At 36.4% G+C, this 20572-nt stretch overlaps 1 protein-coding gene across 3 annotated transcripts in view; it reads left to right on the plus strand.

Moving 5' to 3' along the window:
* Pdss2 (decaprenyl diphosphate synthase subunit 2) overlaps nucleotides 1-20572 on the plus strand; it is a 257588-nt gene that overhangs the window by 117268 nt on the left and 119748 nt on the right. The window lies entirely within an intron of this gene.

The following is a 20572-nucleotide window of genomic DNA, read 5'->3' on the forward strand; positions in this document are numbered from 1 at the left end:
TACAAATCTAGCAATATTACTAATTCATTACAACCAGTACTTATTTTCTTCATTAACTTTTTATTGTTATTTTCTACTTACACAGCATGCACAAATGCAGCAATTATATGTTGAGCAAGAAGGGGAAGGCTCTTCATGTTCAATGTACTGTACATCAGAAGTCATTACTTCACCAGAGCTTTTAGAAAAACACAAACTAAGATCAGCCTCTTACAAAACAAGTATAATTAACCACAAAAAGTAGGTGGGCTAATCTATTCAGCTGAGAGTTAGTTTATCGTATATAAATAACATTATATACATTAGCCTGCCTACTATATCACAGCAAAAAAAAAAAAACAAGCTGCATGAATTGTTTCATTAATGGTAAAAATAATTAAATTTTTTTCTTAAAGGAGGGCTATATGTCGACTAGTAAGAGACCAAAGTCAAAGGCAATGTCCAGTGTCTAGTTCTACATTTTAAACAGTGAATTCTTGACATTTCATCTGCACAGTGTTAATTCTGTGTGGTGGAAGACTGGTGGTTACTTCAAATGCTTAATGTGGTGCATGTCTGTAATCCTAGCTTCTTAGGAGGCAGAGGTAGAAAGATCACAGGTTAGTGGCAGATTCTACTCAATAGCTTCATGACTTAATGCTGACCCTTTAAACCTAAACTCAGGGTATACCCAGTAGTGTGTGTGTGTGTGTGTGTGTGTACAGAGATCTGGGTTTTTGTCTCAGATCTGTAACTGATTAGTCATTATACCTTAAACAAGTAACTTAATCATTCTATGAGCTTACTCATCTATAAAATGGGGACAATAATGGGTTTCACATCAGGAGCTTAACTAACATGAAACATAGCCATCTAGGTTCAGCTAGCCTATAGTCTAGTATAACCTCTCCTGACCACCTCCTCTCTGCAAGGCACAGGGCTGGACAAATGTACAGATATGAATAAGAACAGTCTTTGACCTCAAATGACAATGTAAGGAAACAATTTATGAATCTAGTAGCCTTCCTGACACTATTGATGCTGTTTCATTTTTAGAACCTTTTCTAGAACCTAACTGCTAGATCTATATCCATATTCACCACTGAGTTCACCATCCATCCAGGCCCAATTGCATTCCCTTGGCCTACCTGAAAATAATTAGCCCTATGCACCCGCTCACAAAGATGCCAGTTTTCACATGTGAATTGGCATCTACATGTGGCTTAGTGCCTAGGGAGCTCCTTCCTCGCTCTACTCTTGAACTTTCCGTCTCATTCTTGAAGACTGTAGAGCTGGGTGGTGCAGCAAATTGAGCCAGAGAAGACGGAGTCTTGTATTGCTTATCTCCAGCCCTGGCAACTGTGTTCTCTGAAGTCTCCATTTTCTGTTACTATGATTTTCTCCATTTCCTCCTTACCTCAAGTTTTTAAGTGGAGTAAAATATCTTTAATTCTTCAGTTGTATCCCATTCCCCATAGGATTAAATACACATTCTTAGCATAGCAATAGACAGTTCCTAATATCCCTAGAGTAGATGTGAAGAACGTAAAAGCATGATCTGGCATGTTCTTGCCCACCATTGTATGTTACAGTGTACCTGATCTAATATAATTTTTTAAGCTTGATCAGAATGGAAATGAGGTTGAGAATAATGATAAGGGGCTGGCATTCATGATAAGTCAGAGTATAGGGGCAGAATTAGTAATGCAGTGTGAGAACCGAGAGTTGGGAGATTGTAGGTAGAAAGTAGGATATGTGGATTAAAGATTTCAAAAGGGAAACAGTTTTCAATGGCTAAGTTTCAGTTATGCCTAAGAGTAGGTTTGACAGAATTCTCTGGAGGTTGAGTTGAGCAGACTGGGCTTCACATGAATGAACTCAACTAGGAGAACACAGAACTGATTAAAGATAGGATGAATTCAATAAATGCAAAGTGCCAGAGAAGAGGAATGAGGGAAAGTAGAGCAGGCTTCACAGGCACAGTAGTTTTCACCAACCTGGGGAGGATATAATGTGAGTCCTAGTCCTACCTCAGTTTGAGGCTCATACAAGGTTAACCTATCTAGTCATGAAAATAGATGATTCAGGTGTCCCAGGAAAAGCTGTGGCTTAATTAGAGTCAGAACCTGGAGGGAATGTTCTGTGAATTCTTAAGACACTTAACGTATTGCTTTATAATGACTAATTTGTGCATATATTTCTCACTAAAGTACCTTCTGGAGGTCAGGGCCTCTAGCACCATTGTACCTTTTTCAAAACTTTGAGGCACTTCTTGACTATCTTACAGTAATTTTTATCCCTGTCTTAAATTTATTCATTTGCTCATTGATTGCTTCATTCAACAAACTTTTGTTGAGCACCTGCTGTGTGCAAAGCTGACTATAATAAATACAGATATACAAGTATTACTATAGCTAACATGCTCAGTTTTCTAAAAGTCTGGAACTATTCCATGTTCTTTATACATACTAACTCAATTATTTCTCACAACACTGGTTAAGAAGCAAGTCACCATTCTCGGAAAAGAGGCTAAGAAATTTATAGTGCAAGTAAATGGCAGAGTTGAGATCCAAACCCCATTTGACTGTAGAATCCATGCTCTTTCCAATACTGCAGACAGCCTCTGAATTAGATGTCCTAAATGAACTTTTTTTTTTTTTAAGACAGGGTCTTGCTGTATAGTCAAGGCATCAAATTCACAGTTCTTCTGCCTCAGCCTCCCGAGTGCTGGAATTGCAGTAGTGTACCACCATGCCCAGCCCTAAATACACTTTCTTAGTTTGGTGGTATTGAATTGCATAGTGGGTAGAAATCTTTTCTTTGGTCTCCAAAGTTCCAGCATTGTGATGGATACTTAAGTTCTCTAAATGAACCTTCTCTATAGACAAACAGCAAAGTATATATCATTTGTCATTAGTCCTGAAATGCTCATGGCTACAAATTTTGATCTTAGGAATTTTTGGTATTACATACATGCTCACTGGAAGCATCATTTCACAGCAATACATGGATGACTATGTGCCTACAAGATTTGCTGCTGTCCGTGGGTAATTTGTATATTATAGTAATGTGGAGTATCTATTACTCTATTATAATTGCTTACATATTCATTGTAAATAATGATGTAACGGATTTTTAGAGGCTGTGCATAAGAGAACCAACAAACTGAGACGCAAAACAAGTTTCCACCCCTTCTTTCCAAAGCTGTAGTTAATCACTTGAACACAATCCAATATAGTAGAAAGCTGGCAGACTTTCTCTGCAGCAGGCTATGTAAAAATGTTTATAATTTACAGCTTATTATGCCATGCAAATGACTGTGTGCTCAGTGAAGGAGAGTGAGAAAATATGGCTGTGAAATTTCTTAACTCCCCTTTGTTAGTTGTTTTTGGCGACAGTGGAAGGATACTTTGCACTTGCAATGAAGTTCTGCATTGAATTTTCTATCAGTTAGTTCAGAACTTTAAAAATAGGAGTTTACTTTTTATCCCTCTTTATAGATAGGCCAGAGCAATTCTAATTTAACAAAAACAATAAGCTGAAATCTATTGTCAGGGAATTTAAATGAAATGGTACTAAATTATTAGGGTTTAATTCGATTTATGGCTTCAGCTTTGCAAAATCTATTTTTGTTTCTGACACACCTACAGTGCATAATAAGCAGCTTGTTATTTCCAAAGGTACCTTCTGCAAACATTGATATTGTCCACAGCCAGAAGATAATCTTCCTGAGGAACAATTCAAGGAGTGGGCAAGGTAACTTGAAACTCTGTGTAACCTGTTGAATAATATACCTGCCCTCTAAGTCTTTTCTTTGCAGTTTCTAATGTTGTGGAGTCCCTGTTAGATTCAGAAAGCCACTCCCTCTGTGCTTGGTGCAGTTGTACAGGTTTATGCTCAGGAAGTACCAGATTTTAGTAAAAAAAAAAGTAGCTAAAGCTGGCCCACCTTATAGACTGGCCTTCAAGGGAGGCAAGTAAGAACACGGGGACTTGTATTTTAAAAGTCAGAGCCTTTTTCCTTCAGTTGGGGAGGAAGGGGTCTATTTAGTTTATACTTCCCTAAAGGTAAAAGAGGAAATTTTTATATTTAAGTATTTAAAGCATTCAAAATACATGTTTCTGATTTGTACAGAATTTATTTAGAAGCTACAGACTTTGTAATACTTTATCAAGTCTTAGTAATCTCATGTTCTTTTTTTTATTATTATTGTTTTATTATTCATATGTGCAAACAAAACTTGGGTCATTTCTCCCCCCTGCCCCCACCCTCATGTTCTTTTTTTTTTCATAGCACAAATCATTAGATATTGAGTATATTTAAATGGGAATTTTTATAAACCTAAAATTCACATGTTTTTGAGAAATAGTGGATTACTATCTCAGAGAACATAGATTTTTATGTCAATATCAAGGCACTGTCATTTTTATTGTCAGTATTCTCTTTAATGAACATTTTGGTATAAAAATTTATCTTTTATAACCACCTGGGAGAATTTCTTTGTTTTGTATTCCACACCTTTTTTTTTAAAGTTAAACATCACAATAGCCTTAAAGTCATCTTATATTGTGTCAGAGCAAAAAAACTGAATGTATTTTCTTGGCTTTTGCTTTTTTGGGTAAACAGAGCTCAGCCCTGCGGGTGGGAAGATGGGTGCCTAGCACTGCTCTCCACTGACCTCTTCTGGCCTCCAGTTAGATGAGCTGCTGAAGTGGGTGGCTGTCTTCTCTTAGATGGCCTTGGTAAGAGAACATGGTGACCACAAAATGAGCCAGTGTAGACTTTGTTATGATCGCCCCCCACCACACACATACAACCTTCTTACCCTCAGGACCCCTTTTGCTATTTTCCTACCCCTTTTATAAAGAATCTGTTTTGAGGTGCACACCTGTAATCCAAGTACTCAAGAGGCTGAGGTAAGAAGATTATGAGTTGAAGGACAGCCTGAGCTACATTGGGAAGATCCTATCTCAAAACACCCAAAAAAAAAAAATCTGTTTATCAAATGTTTTATATATAAAATAATGATTATTTGATCTTCCATTTTATTAGCTACCCTTGTAACTACCAATTTGATCATCTGGTAACCATGAGATAACCAGTTATTATTAATGAGTATAAAATTAAAGAAAATTTGAAATTTTTATTAACAGATGGATTTTTTTCCAAGAATAAATGGCTTTCCCTAGATATTTTAGAAGGGGGTAAATAACTCATCTCTGTGAAGAATTCTTCACTTTTACTCTGAAAAATCCTTAAAGTTCTAGGTACTGCAAAGTGTGAGCCTGTGACCTAGACAGTACCATCAAGCATTAAGTGATCACATTTCTTTTTGTTATAGAAATGGTGACTATTACTAAGAGTACCATTTTCAAACAATGAAAGGTAATCCTCTAATCCAGATTTAAAATCTGAAGTATGATTTCTACTGCATGTGTGTGCTTTTGTACCATAAAATCAAGAAATTGTAAGTTGAACCATTGTAAGTCAGGGACTCTGTGTGTCATAGACCTCAGCCATAAATAGTAGCTATACTAAGGCATAATGACATTTGCATTCTTTTTTTAAAAACTGTTTTTAGGGCTAAGCTCTTTCACTAAGTCCCACCCAACAGGGTGCTTTGCTATCCTTTCAATAAACTATGTGCTTGCTTTAACTCTTAAAAAAAACCAAAAAACTATTTTTAGGCAACTTACCATATCAAAAGAATTAAATCAATTTGTTCTCTGTCTTCTTAAATTTTAATGATCTCTACAGGTATTTTGAGAGTTGATACACATATTAGACATGCAACATATTAGAAATTTTAAAGCAATTCCATTATATATAGTTGATGCTTTTGTCAGCTTAAGGGTAACTTTTTGCCAGAGTAAAGATTAAGAAGGATAACCAACAAAACCCAAGTTTTAGTAATGGCAGGTTATTTAATCAGACTTACAGTTAACTGGGTAATATATCCATCCATTCTATATTTGATTGACCATATCTTTTTGGTTTTTGTTTTTCGTGGGCCTGGGGTTTGAATTCAGGGCTTTGCACTTACAAAGTAGGTGCTGTGCCACCTGAAACATGCCTCCAGTCCTAAATGTTCTCCATTAAAAAAAAAAAATGAAAACATGATCTGTACTGTTCTACAACTTCCTTGTTGAGTCTACTTCATAAAGTCCATCAGTCCAGCTTTAGGATGTTTTCTTCTAATGTGGATCAACTTCTAAAAGATTCCTTAAAAATGTTTATTTTGATAATCTGAGGTAAATGATCTCATTTCAGCCAGCTCCCTCTCTACTTTCCACATTCTCAGTGTATTTTTCCCTCATGGTCCTCACTAGGTAGAGTTCTGTAGGCCCCACTTTAGGTGTTAGTTCTTTGTAGAATCCTTACCTTATCAAGATTTGAGTTAGGGCCCCTTCTAGGCTCCTTTGGCAGTTATTACTTCTAGGCTCACAGTTATTGCCCAGAATTGAAATCATTTAGTTTCCTGTCCAAACCTTCACTCATCTAGCCATCAGCTTCTCTAGTACAGCTTATGGCTTTCTTTCTTTTTTTTTTTCTAAATTCTTTTCAATGAATTCTCAGAACCTATCAAAGGGTCTGACATATGTCAGGCACTCAATAAAAGCTCATTAACTGGAAGCCTTGAATAATCACTACTATTGTAGTCTAAAAAAATATGGGGAAATATCTTTGGAATATTGTCCTTCTAACGCTAATGAATTTTACCATTTTATTAACAGTACTTTACAAATCTCTTCACAAGACCTCTTTGCTATAATTGTTTACCCTGCTTATAATGATTTAGCAAATATCCATTAAATAGTTATTATTTAGCAGTATCCATGTTAATTTTGTAACTTACTGTATGATTTGCCTTCTTGTCCACATCTTTCTAGTTATAATAGTTATGTCTGCAATTATAATTTATAATTTATTAAACCCAAAAAATGGGGGGGGGGTTGTATAAACATGATAAACCAAGTCATCTTTTTAAGAAAATAAATATTTATAGTAGTCACTGAGTTTATAACCAAATTGTGCAAAAAGGCAGTATAAAATATGTTTAAAAATGATGTAAATGAGCCATTTCAAAGCTAGGGTGGTACCTCATGATTAACTTTAATTTTGTGACTTTTGTCAGTTGATGTCACAACCTTAGTGTTATTTTTAAAAATAGTTTTTGAAGGGATATTTAATTAAGTAATGTGGTGTTTGCTTATTTCAAACAGTGTGCCTTTGTTCCTGTCAAAGCCTGCTTCCAGGGCATTGCTTTTCTTTTCACTTTTGTTAATATTCAGTGTTAGATAATGGCTTCACAAATAATAGATTCCAAGGACCTTTGATCCACCATTATTGTAAAATAAAATTCAACTTAATTTTTTTTCTGGGCATAATGGTTTTAACCTTGTGTACTAATTTGACTGTGCTTGTGGGGGCAGATCCTTAAATGAGACGCAAATGAAGGAAAAATTGCTAATGCTGCCACTGTATATCTAATGAGCACTGTGTAATAAACCATAACCTCTTCGACATTTCTCTGGAAAGCGGCATGATTATTTTGGATGGCTAGCCCTTTGTGGATGGCTCATTACCGTCTGGCATAATATGTATTGATAGAGACCGTAATTGTCAACTCGTATTTGACATGCTGCCTCTAATAAATATGGCTTGCATCACTGGAGCCCACTAATGGTTATATGGGAAACTGTAACTAAAGGAAAATATTATGTTTTAGACCAAAAATATATATGAATATAAAATAAATCTATAGAAGATTGTGCCCACCTCCCCCTAGCTTTTTGTATTTGAAGTATTTGAAACTTCCCCTGAGAATTGGTGTTCTTTTATCAGTATAGGGACCAGAATGTGACAAGACATATGTGTGTTTATCTGGTTGTGTGTCTGTGTGTGAGAGAGCGAGGAGGGGGAGAAGCATGTTCATTGGCAAAGAAGTAGCGATATGAAAAGCTCCCTTTCTGTATGTTTCTAAGTTTCCTTATGTTTCTGTATGTTTTCTGTATGTTTCTGTAGTTTCTACATCCAGATTCAGTTCTTAAAGTTAATGCTTTATAAGCATTTACGAGCCACACATTCTTGACTGTCTCTTATTATTCATATTTCCCATGGTTTTCTTTAACTTTACTTTTTTTTTTTTTTTCTGCTATTGGAGTTTGAACTCAGGGCCTCGTACTTACTAGACAAGTGTTCTACCACTTCAGCCCTTTAACTTTATTTTTTCCTAACTTTATTCTCATTTTATAATTAGAATTTTATGCTTTTTAATAGGGGAAATAAAAGAATACCCAGCAAGCCAAGTTACCATGAAGTGTGAACCACAGCATATTAAAGGCCAGTAGAATACCTTACACAATATATGAGGATGAAAAGGTGTAAATTGAATATTAGAATTGGACCCTAATTTTATAAAACAAATTTAGGCATAGTCAATTTGTAATTTCTGGAAACAGAATTAGAGTTCTAAAAGAATAATATTCTGTTCCCCAATATAATGTGTCATTATAATGTATTCTGAACTTTTGGACAAAGAGTAATAGCACCTACTGCTTAGGGTTGTAGGGTTGTAGTCTAGCTAATTATATTTAGGCCCTTTTCTAATTTTCTTACATGGATTAACTCACTGAATCTACATCCCTAAGCAGTAGGTACTGTTATCTTGGTTTATATACTGTAATTCAGAATTTTTATTTAAGTGGAATCCTCAGCATTGCATATAAAATTAGAACATGAGCACATGGTTATAGTTCCTCAAGTAAGCCTAAAAAATCATATGAAAAACTAGGCAGCTCTCAGGTTTCTTCTTAGCAATATGAACTCTAATATAATTTTCATGTTAAGAAAATGGAAGTCCAGGGGGGTAAAGAGGAGTAATTGTGGGGAGAGCATGACTATTTATCTACCCATAGTTTTGAACCTTGGTTCTGGTTCACATTTCTTGACCTCTCAGAGCCTCTGTGAGTATACTTAGGGCTAATACCACCTATCATGCGGAGCTGTTGTCAGTTCAGGGGGGAAAAAGATATATGCAGCATTTAATGCAGACTTTTGGTGCTTATTAGGCAATCAACAAATGTTAATTTTCTTCTTTTTACCCTTTTCTTCCTTTTTTCTGTACTTTCCACAGATGACCACATTTCTAATTTAGTGCAGTCTCTATTTTCTTAAGAGCATATTGGTTATGAAACATACACTTTTACTTTTGATAGGTAGTACTAGCTAACACTTAGACCCTTTTCTAATTTTCTTACATGGATTAACTCACTGAATTTATAATCCTAAGCAGTAGGTGCTGTTATTATTATCCCTGTTTAACAGATAGGGACCACTGAAGCACACAGATAAGTAACTGGCCCAAAGTGACACAATGGTAGGGCCAAGGTTTAAACCCAGGGTTAATTTCAGAGCACATATCATTAGCCATTTAGCTATACTACCTCTTCAGGATATCCCTTCTCATGTTTATAAGACACAGAGAAATAATAGGATCTAGTAGGGTTCCATAGGGACCTGGTCTACCTTCCTCTATAGGACTGAATTGTCCTTACAAATAAATCCAACATAGCTATTAAGGATAGGGAAAGTATTTCTGGAGAGGATGGTTGGCAAACTATATGAAGGGAGAAGTGACTATGCTGTAGAATGCCAGGGCAAGAAGAGGCTGGTTAATAAATATTCTTGCACTACATTGCCAGTAAATGCCAAATACTTAAAGTGCCCTGCCTTAAGCAGGCTATTTCCTGGTGGGTGGCTGTGTTCCTACCTTTGTTCATCTGATTAACTCTTACCTATCCCCTAAAATACATCTCTGCTCTCATTTTCTCCAGGAAACCTTCCCTGACCCCCTGCTAAGTTCTCTTTTCTGGGCTTCCATGGTGCACTATGCATAAATCTGTGCAAACATTGGTGGTGATAACAGTAGTCCATGTCCTAAGCACAGGCCACATGCGAGAGCAGTGTGCTAAAAACACTTTAAGCATGTTATCTCATTTATGTTTTACAACAATTCTACAAGGTCAATAATGATAGCCCCTTTATATGGATAAGGACAGTAGAGGTTGGAGTTGTTAAGTAATTTAGCCAGGATTTACACAGCTAATAAATAGCAGATCTGAGATTTAAACCAGGTCTTTTCTAAATTCATATTCTTAATAATTATAGTTTATTTGTCATACTTTATTTATCTGCTTTTATCTTTCTCAATGAGACTATAAACTCCTTAAGGATTGTACTGTTTCTTATTCTTTTTTTTAACTCAAATCCTATCAGAATTGTACTATAGAGGAGAAAGAAACAATACATATCAAAATGTGTTTATTTTTGCTAAATGTACTTGGATTTTAAATATTTCGTAATTTGCTGAGTTTACCGTAACTTTTTTTTTCCTTTTTTTCATGGTACTAGGGTTTGAACTCAGGGCCTCACTCTTATTAGATAGATCTACCACTTGACTCATGCCTCCACCCTTTTTGCTGCAGATATTTGTTGAATAGGGTCTCCCATTTGTGCCTGGGCCCTTCTATTTGCACTTCCTGAGTAACTGAAATGATAGGCACATACCACTGTGCCCAGCCATTGGTTGAAATTGAGTATTGTAAACTTTTTTTTGCCTATGCTGACCTCAAACTTCATTCCTCTCAATCTCCACCTCCTGATTAACTGGGATCATAGGCGTGAGCCACCAAGCCAGACTAATGTAACTTCTTTTGACAGGATATATTAGTAAGCTGTAAAAATCATATGTAGATAGTTCCATATATATGTTATGGACTGAATTGTATCCCTCAAAATTTATATGGTGAAGTTCCAACACCCATTATGACTGTACTTGGAGTTAGGGTCTTTAGGGAGGCAGTTAAGATTAAATGAGGTCATAAGGGTGGGACCTTTGTGAGTAGAGAAGAGACAACAGAGAGATCTCTCTTGCACTGTGCACACACAGAAGAAAGACCATGTGAAGACAGTGAGAATGGGGCTGTTTGCAAAACTGGAGAACTTTCACTAGAAACCAAAGTCGCTGGCAACTTGATCATGGACTTCTAGTCTCTAAAAATGTCTGCTTAGGCCACCAAACATGCAGGCATTTTTGTCACTGTTTTATTGTTGTTGTTGTTGTTATGGCAGCCTAGACAGTCTGATACAGTACATTATTCTAGATTTTCTTGCTTTAGGGCTTAAGTCAAATGTTACTGAAGAAATGCTCATAATTCATAATATGATAAATATCCGATAATGGGTAATGCCATATAAAAGCTTAATATGCTATTAGTAGTATAATAACAATAATCATGTAAGAGCTTTGTGGAAACACAGAGAAATTGAATCCTTTGTGTTATTAGGGATTCACAGTGATTGTCCACCTGAGGAACAGCCCAATAGCCTTCCCTTCTTCTAATGTGGGCACTGCTGGCTTCCCCAGCTCTTCCCCTTCTCGGGATTTCTGACTCTGTCCTTTCTCGTGAACAAAGACTTAAAAGAGCAAGACCTGAACAAGGGAAGGGCAGGTCACTTATGAACCATCTAAATTAGTGCTTAAACTTAAGGCCAAGGGAGCAAATATATTCATTTTTATCTTTTAAGAGGACTTGCCAAAGTGTTTTCTGTATCATTTCCCTGTTAGAAGTCTTTTCTTTATTCCTTTCTTCAGAGTGAGAGTGAAAACAAAGGGGTACGTTAGCTTCATTACTTCTCTGTTCTCCTTAAACTGAGTTAACTCTCTAAGGCCTCTCTGATAAATAAGTAGGCCTCAGTTTTAGACCACAGCAGGTCACGTGTGTCCAGATGAAATTGTGCTGATAAAATTAGGTAGTATAATGACTTGACATTCTTACAGTTAACTGGCAGTGAATATTCTTCTGTAGTAACCAAGACCCAACAGTCAACTCACATTTCTTTGGTTTAGGTAACCTTACTAAGCAAAATATAAAGTAAGCAGCATGCTAATTTTCTTTTGACTCTGCATGAAAATGACTTTGGGGCAGAAAGTAGTAGCTCAACCATATTGTTAACATTGAAGATGCTTGCAGATGTGAATGTAGATTTTTGTAGCACATAGCAGCAGCTATTCATATCCAATTAAGAAATCCATGGAGCAAAAATGAACTTGAAATTGATTGCACTTAAACCTATGTTCCACCCATATTCCAGTTTCAGTCTGCTGGTTGCAGGCATTCTCAAACCACTATGTGGCAGCAGCTGCGGACTCTGTTCATTGTTTGGCAAGGGCAGTGAGTCCTGTGGGGACCATTAGCAATAGCACCAGCCATCTGCCTAGAACCCCAGAGCACTGTGGTAGCACACACATGGTCTCAATGGGGGTGGGCAGCAGCAACAGCTTTGCTCCCAGTGATCTGAGTGCTCCCTATCTAAGAAGAACCCATCTCTCTGTCATTTCTCCCATGGGGCCTTCCCATTCCTCACAGGGATCATAACTATGTATCCTTACAGCATTTATGGACCATGCTGTTCATTTTACACCTATGTACTCTCTAGTTTTCCTGTTGTATCTTCTTTATGTTATTGTACTCTTATCTCCCCCTAAACTTTGAACCCTTGGGACACAGACCATGTTTTAAACTACTTTAAGAGAAAGGATACCTACACACTTAATACTTTGATAGATACTTATGGGTAAAACAAAAAATACCTCATTTTATGATTTGTATTTCTAGAGTCTGATACCTAGCAGGAATCACATGAATAATTTTTGATGATAGTGATAATCAGGTAATCTGAGTTAATTCAATTTTTACCTGTTCTGATTTTTTTAAATGACAAATAACCAAAATATTTACTTTTTAAAGTTTTTTCTTCATAAATTAATACAAGAGTAGGCTATTTCATATGGTCATGAAATATAAATATTGATTAAGGTGAGTATATTTTAGGTTGTTGTAGTGGTGCTGTACGTAATCAACACTGAGTGTTGACTAAATAACTCTTTTCTTATTATGTCATACCAATCCTTGACTTCCAAATTGGTTTGTGGACCAATCATCAGCTCTCAGAAAGTCTCTTCTGGGGGGGCTAGGTAGCTTCTACTTAGATATTTCAGGCTTATTCCGTATAGCCCTACTACATTTATTTATTTGTTTGTTTGTTTATTTTTAGTGGACTAGGGTTTGAACTCAGGGATTTGATTACCACATAATCCATGCCCCTAGCCCTTTTTATTTTAGTTTGCTTTTCAGATTGGGTCTGCTGCTTTTGCCCTGGCTAGCCTCAGACTTCAAGTCTTCTGCCCTCTATGTCTCAAGTAGCTGGTATGACAGGCGTATACCACCATGCCCTGCACTGTTTTTAAAACTAACTTCAAACACACCCATTTGTAAAGAGAGAATCCATCAATATATTAAAAATAATCAATATAAACTCTAATTACTCTTTTTATGGACTCGATTGGAAGAAAGTCTAAGAATGAGAGTGGTGAGAGGAAGCTGGTTTCCTTTAAAGAAACCATACTGTGAACATAAGAATGAGCTAAACTAGTGAATAGGAAAAACAATAATGGTAGCAGAGTGCCAGGATGATTAAATATGAAGATATATAAAAACATGAAAGGTAATATAAAACCACAAGAAGTGGAAAGACATCAGATTACTTGAAAAATTATAGAGGCATTGCACAATTTAGTCAGAATAAGCACAGTAATGTAGATAGTCACATTCCCAGCTGCCTGTTTACCAAAAAAAAAAAAAAGTTTTATGAGTAGAAGTTTTCCTTCTGTGAGTTGGAATTTTATCAAATGAGCTTCAGATTTTCCATTTAGTTGTTTGAAACCAAATTTTTTAAGCTGTACCCTCATGTTTTACTTAAAATTGTGAGTCAAATGTTTGCGGACTGGATGGATGTACATCCTTTGCAAAGTTCATATATTTTGTGGGGTGAACAGAGAGCATTTTCAGATGTCTTTGTTACTGTTTATCTTTTTTTATCTTTACCATTCTTTAAGTTCCTTGAGGGCAGGACTCTGACATGCTTAGGTGTAAAAAGCATCACCAAGCACATCATGAGGGCCCACAAAGTATGAGATTGGCAGAACCATGTGCATGTCTGGCCATTCATTTGAGGTATGTTTTAAGTTATTTGTTTAAAATGTATGCTTTTAAGATTTGCATACCTTTTAATAAGCGATCTTATTTTCTCTTTCTGCTTTTGTATGTATGGTACTAGGATTTTTCACTCAGGGTCTCATGCTTTGTTAGGCAAGTGCTCTGTTACTTGAGCCACTCCTCCAGTACCTGATTTTCTCAAAAGTGGTGATAAGCACTGTATGTCCAGAGGCCAGAATAAGAATGCATGGTTAGATATAAGACAAAAGTGGCTATGTGGGAGAAGAAGATGTGACTAAAAGTAATGCGGTCTTATATTTTCTTTTTTTACATTTTGTTTATGAAAATCAGTTCCTTGCACTTACAACTATTTGAGGTCTGAAGCTAAAAATTTCAAACAATATATTTTCTGAGGTCAGATGTCTCTGTTTATTATGCAGAAAAAGACAAACTTCGCTAATTTAATTACAAAATTCATTTCTGATCATCTTTGACTAATCAAAGTTAATTGACTTTTAAGATTGTTCATCAAATACTAGATCAGTTTTTTTAGAACATTTTTATATAATGATATATCTTCATTCTGTATTTGAAGGACCAATAAACTATAATTTCTGGAATTTGTGTTCCATTGTAGTAAAAGTTTTAATTATTCTGTGCTACCTGATTTTTTTTAGCATTATATAGAAATTTTTTTGCAACTTCCAACAAAAAAATGCTTTCTTAAGTATTGTCAGCTTCTTAGGGCAGCATAAGATATTTTAAAAATTAGGAGATAAGGATTATACTTTTGTTACCTGTATGGTCTTGAACAAGATACTTGACCTCTGGGTAACGACCTGTTTGACCTTGAGCAGAGTATTTAAAACCTCTTGGCTTTAGTTTCTACAAGTGTAAAATGAGGTTAGAGGATGCGTGATAGGGGTCCCAAAGTCCTCAACAGTCTTCTATTCTGAAAAGAGTACTACATCTGGATCCAGCTTATAGAGATCTAAATATAATGTTAGGTCTCTTCCCCACTAGATTAGAAGTTTCTGGAATGATATTTTAATCTACTCTATATTCCCAGTGCTCTGGACTTATAACTTCCATGTAGCAGATACTTAAACGTTTCTTGAAGAAGTAAATAAAATCACAATACTAGCCTCTTTTGTCCATAAAATGAAAGAAAGAAGATACTGTCTGTCTGCTACTGTAAGCCATTGGTATAATTAGAAATAGACCAGGTCTTTAAAAAAAATAATAATATGGCATGAGTGAAGGAAGAAGTGTTTTGAAGAGTAACCAGTGAGTTGGGGGGAGGGGGAAAGGAGAGGGTGACAGGGGGGTGTGAATATTACAGAAGCACATTATATATATATATATATATATATATAAAATATATTATATATTATTATATATATGAATATGAAAAATAGCATAATGAGACCCACCAATATCTGTGAATAGAAAGAGGGAAGGAGGATGGGGGAGTGTTAAGAAACAGTAATATGGATGGGGTAAATTTAATCAAAGTACATTATATGTTTTTTGTAAATATCACAATGAAACCCCTTTGTACAATTGTACTATTAAAAAATTAAATAAAAGCCAGGCACCAGAGGCTCACACCTGTAATCCTAGCTATGAGAGAGAATGAGATGGGTGGATCGTGGTTCTAGGCCAGTCCAGACAAAAAAATTTGTGACACCCATCTTAACAGAAAAAGAATGGCATCACGGTGCATGCTTATCACCCCAGCAATGGCGGGAAGCATAAAATAGGAGAATTGCAGTCCAGGCCCACCTGAGAAAAAAAAACAAGATCCTGTCAACAAAATAACCACGCAAAAAGAGCTAGAAGTATGGCTCAGTCGGTAAAGTGCCTGCCTCAGAGATGTAAAGCATTGAATTCAAACCCCAGTATCTTCAAAAAAATCAAATTAAAATTTACAAAGGAGATAGACAGGGTCTACTACTCTGCAAATAATTGATATTCCTTAAGTCCTTGTTGCTTACACAATGAATGTAATTTATTTCCTCCTTACAAAAGTCCTATTAAATACCTTTTGTTAATCCTAATTTCAAATGGAAAAACCAAGACTTTGGGGGATGAAATAATTTGTAAGGTTCTGTAGCTTATAGGAAATCAAGCCTTCCGATTAAAAAAAAAATCAGTACTTCAATAGACTTTTACTCACCCTAAAGCATAAAATTTATGATTATGTCCAGAGAAAGGTTCTGCTGTGGGGAGACAAAGTGAGACCCAGAGGACAGGTACTGGAGAGAGAGAGGCACTCAGAAAGCAAGCTTACACCTTCTAGCATTGTCCCAGAGTCAACCATTAGGTTACTTGAAAAGGAAACAAAAAGTATCTTCTTTCTGGAGGAATCAAGTGTTTTGGTTGTAGAAGAAAAACACTGGATGGGAGTTGCAGCATTTGGATAACAATTCTAATATCTCCAACCTACAGGACTTTAAATTTATTCAGTAGCCATATTAGTCTAAATTAGTGTTTTTTCATAGGTTCATAGAGGAACTTCAAGGGCTGGCAAGGGTAGGAGATGAGGAGGCCTGGAGGGACAGGAAAGTATTGTATGTTACCAAGAGAAGTATCCAGCAGTCCAGGGGAAGTTGTACTGTATGACAGGACCATGATGCCCCACCAGAAGGAATGCCTATTGCCACAAATTCAAGCCCTGCTGCTCTGTAGGTAACTCACTCCTGACCTGTACTTATCAGATGGTTGGGATGTAAAGGTTTTGGGGGGTTGGTTAGTTGGTTGGTACTGAGGGTTGAACCCAATGTCTTGAGCTATGTCCCCAGTTCTTTTTGCTTTGGTTATTTTTTAGATAGGGTCTTATGTTTATGTGCTGGCCTGGACCACAATCATCCTATTTATTCTTCCTCGCCTAGCTGAGATGACAGGTGCATACCATCACACCCAGTCATTGGTTGATATGGGAGTCTTGTGAGCTTTTAACCTCCATCCTACCAATCTCTGCCTCCAGAGTAGCTAGGATCACAGGCTTGAGCCACTGTGCTGGGCAGGTGTGTGTGTGTGTGTGTGTGTGTGTGTGTGTGTGTGTGTGTGTGTGTGTAGTGTTTTCTTTAAAGATTTATTTAAGTAGAAAGGTAAGTTGCTTTAAAAGCAGTAATACTTAACATTTAATAAGCATTTACTATGTGAAATTATCACTCTAAGGAGTAAATATACAGTCATCTAAGCCCCATATCACTATGACGTATGCTGTTACCACCATTTTATAGAAGAAAAGATTAGGCCATGAGAGTGTCTGAGCAAATTGTTCAGGGTCACAAAGGTGATGAGTTGCAGAGCTGGAATTTGATTTTCAGCAATGGAACTCTAGAGTACACACTTTTAAGCTGCATGCTTTCTCTAAACGTAGACAAAATCTGAAGAAAGGATTTAAAGAAAAACCTTGAAGGTATAGAATACAGGTGAAATATTCAGAAAAGTGATGTGAGTAACTGAAGGGGTTTTTTGTTTGTTTTGTGTTGGGGGTCAAACCCAGACATACTAGGCATATACTCTGCCCCTGAGCTGTACTGGCCTTGCTCTGTAGCCAGCCTGGCCTTGAATCCTCAATTGTCCTGCCTCAACATCCTGAGTGCTGGAATTACAGGCATGTACCACCATACCTAGCATAACTGAACTTTTTCAATGCTGCTCTTACATGTTGCCTCTAGCAACTCTCAGATAACCCTCAATTTCATATTCCTGGAGAAAGGATCTAAGTGTCATTGATTAGGTCATGTGTTTGGCTCTGGGTCTGGGTTACTCAGCCAGCGTGGGGGAGACTAAGGTTCACACAGAAGTGGCAGTTACTAATCACCTTCTGTTCTTGGCAGGATAAGGGGAGACACTACTTCCAGAGAGAGAATCATCAGCACGGGGATCTCAAGAAAGTGCCCACCAGTCATCAATGGCTAAGCCAGGGCTGAATTCAGTGAAATAAATTAGAATGGTTTTTTTTCACTGAATCCCAGACATGATGCTTATGCCTTTGTCATGTCAGAGAATTATGGAGATTTTGAATTGTAGATTTCTTTTGTCTTGAAAATGCAGTTTGTCAGTATCTAATACAATTTTAAATACATACTTTTTAACCTTATGATTTTGCTTTTAGGACATACAGTACTTCTGTGTGTCCTGCAGAAGTGCTCCCACATATAGATATATGTGATCTTTGTATAACGATGTTTACTGAAGTAGGAAATAACCTAAGTATTTATTAATGAGGGCTGAAGAATACTATGGCACATCAATACTATGGATCATTAAGAAATTAGGTAGTTTGATGAATCATCAACTGTAATAAGTGAATAAAGCAAGTTGCAGTACCATATGTGTATATGAACACATTTTTATGGAAAAATGTATAGCATTTGCTATATGTTTATAAACATATGTTAAAAACAACAGAAGTCTGATGGAAAATATGGTGAACTATAAGACAGATAATTTCTGGAGAAAGGAGTAGGGTAGAGAGATGGTAAACCTAGTCAGGCTCCAGAGGAAATACAGTTTGTTTTTAGCAGTGCTATGGATTGAACTCAGGATCTTGCACATGCTAGGCAAGTACTCTACCACTGAATTATATCCCCAGCCCTTGGTGTTTTCAGACAGGGTCTTGCTAAGTAGCTCAGGCTGGCCTTGAACTTGCTGTGGAGCCCAGACTGTTCCCAAATTTGCAGCTGTGCTGACTGCCTCCTGAGTGTTAGAATTACAAGTGTGCATACCTCGCCTGGCTTAAACAGATACAATTTAAAATATGCTAGTAGACACACTGAATTATAAATAGAAACAAGTGATCTTAATTTTAATATTTTAACTGTCTAAAATATTGTCTTTCAAAATGTAAGCAATTTAAAGAACTTATTGAGGTATTTTAAATTATTTTTTGCTAAGATTTTTACAAAACTTTTGACATTTTAAATGCTTAATAACTTCCTGTGGTTAGTGGCTATCATATTGAACAGCTTAAATCTGGATATTTCCTATTGTTTTAATGTCAGATATATATGTTCTCATCTGACCTGTATAATATATTTTTTAAGTAGACCATTCAATAAGTATGTGTTTTTAAATGGTCTGTTTTAATTTAATCTTTTAATTGTTCTGCACCTCTTTTCTATGAAAAAGAAATTTGTATGGGCACAATTCTTTCACTTGAAATAAGCATTCATGTATTTTCATGCCAATTAATACACATTAAGTCCCTGTGATGATTAATCTTGACTGCTAATTTGACTGGATTGAGAAATGCCTAGGAGGGCTGGTGAAGTGACTCAAGTGTTAGAGCAGCCTGCCTAGCAAATGTGAGGCCCTGAGTTCAAACCCCAGTACTACGAAAAGAAAGAGAGAGAGAGGGGAGAGGGATGGGGAGGGAGAGAGATGCCTAGGAGCCTAGGAGATTCGTAAATCACAACTTTGGTTGTGCCTGTGAGATAATTAGTTCTTGAGGCTTCTGACCTAATGAATGGTATCTGAATAGACTATTGGGAGGTGTTGGTTCCTTGAAAAGGTGGAGCCTGATTTGAATAAGTAGGTCATTGGAGGTTATATCCGTGGGCATTATACCTTGCCCTGACGCCTTCCTATTATGACTCCATGAATTATTCTGACTCTGCCTTCTTTCTCTGACTGCAGTGAATTGAACAGCTCTGTTCTGCTACACCCTCTTCCTCCAGGATGGACTAAAACCTCTGAAACCACAAAGTAAAGGAAATCTTTTCTTCCCTTAAATTGTTTATGGCAGGTATTTTGTTACAGTGATGCAAAAGTAACTGACACAGTCCATATTAGAATTAAGTAAAATGATAATTCTGTGCGCCTGTGGCTCATACCTGTACTCCTAGCTACTCAGGAGGCAGAAATCAGGAGGATTGTGGTTCAAAGCCAGCCTGGGCAAATAGCTCATGAGACCCTATCTCAAAAACACCCATCACAAAAATAGGCTTGGTGGAGTGGCTCAACTGGAAAGCCCTGAGTTCAAGCCCCAGTACTGGAAAAAAAAAAAAGATAATGATTTGAAAGAGTGGCTAGAAATAGCTTTTTATAGCTTAGATATTGTGATTCACAGATTTTTTCATTACTATATAAATAAATATATATATATAAATCCTTTCTTTTGGCAACTTTGATCGTTTGATAATCCTAAGTATATTTCTATGGTTTTTTTGAGTCTAAACAGAAAATACAGCTAAAGAAGAAATGTGAACTTAAAGATTGACCGACACAATAAGGTTATTTTGGTGAATAAGCAAACTTTCAGAGTAATTTGTGTACGGATAATTCAAGTACTAAAACACGCTTTCTACATCCATTTTTTTTTTTGTTGTTTTTTTAAATCTTATAGTTTGCTTTAAAAAATATATGAGGGCTGGCAGAGTGGCTCAGAGTGCCTGCTTAGCCAGTATGAGGCCCTGAGTTCAAACACCAGTACCAGAAAAAAAAATAAAAACTCTTAGACACCTAGTAGAGCTACCATTTATATTTGGCTTAGGAAAATACATATTTTGTTTGGGCAT

This window comes from Castor canadensis, chromosome 1 (genome assembly GCF_047511655.1).
Source record: "Castor canadensis chromosome 1, mCasCan1.hap1v2, whole genome shotgun sequence".
In the NCBI taxonomy this organism is placed as follows: Eukaryota; Metazoa; Chordata; class Mammalia; order Rodentia; family Castoridae; genus Castor; species Castor canadensis.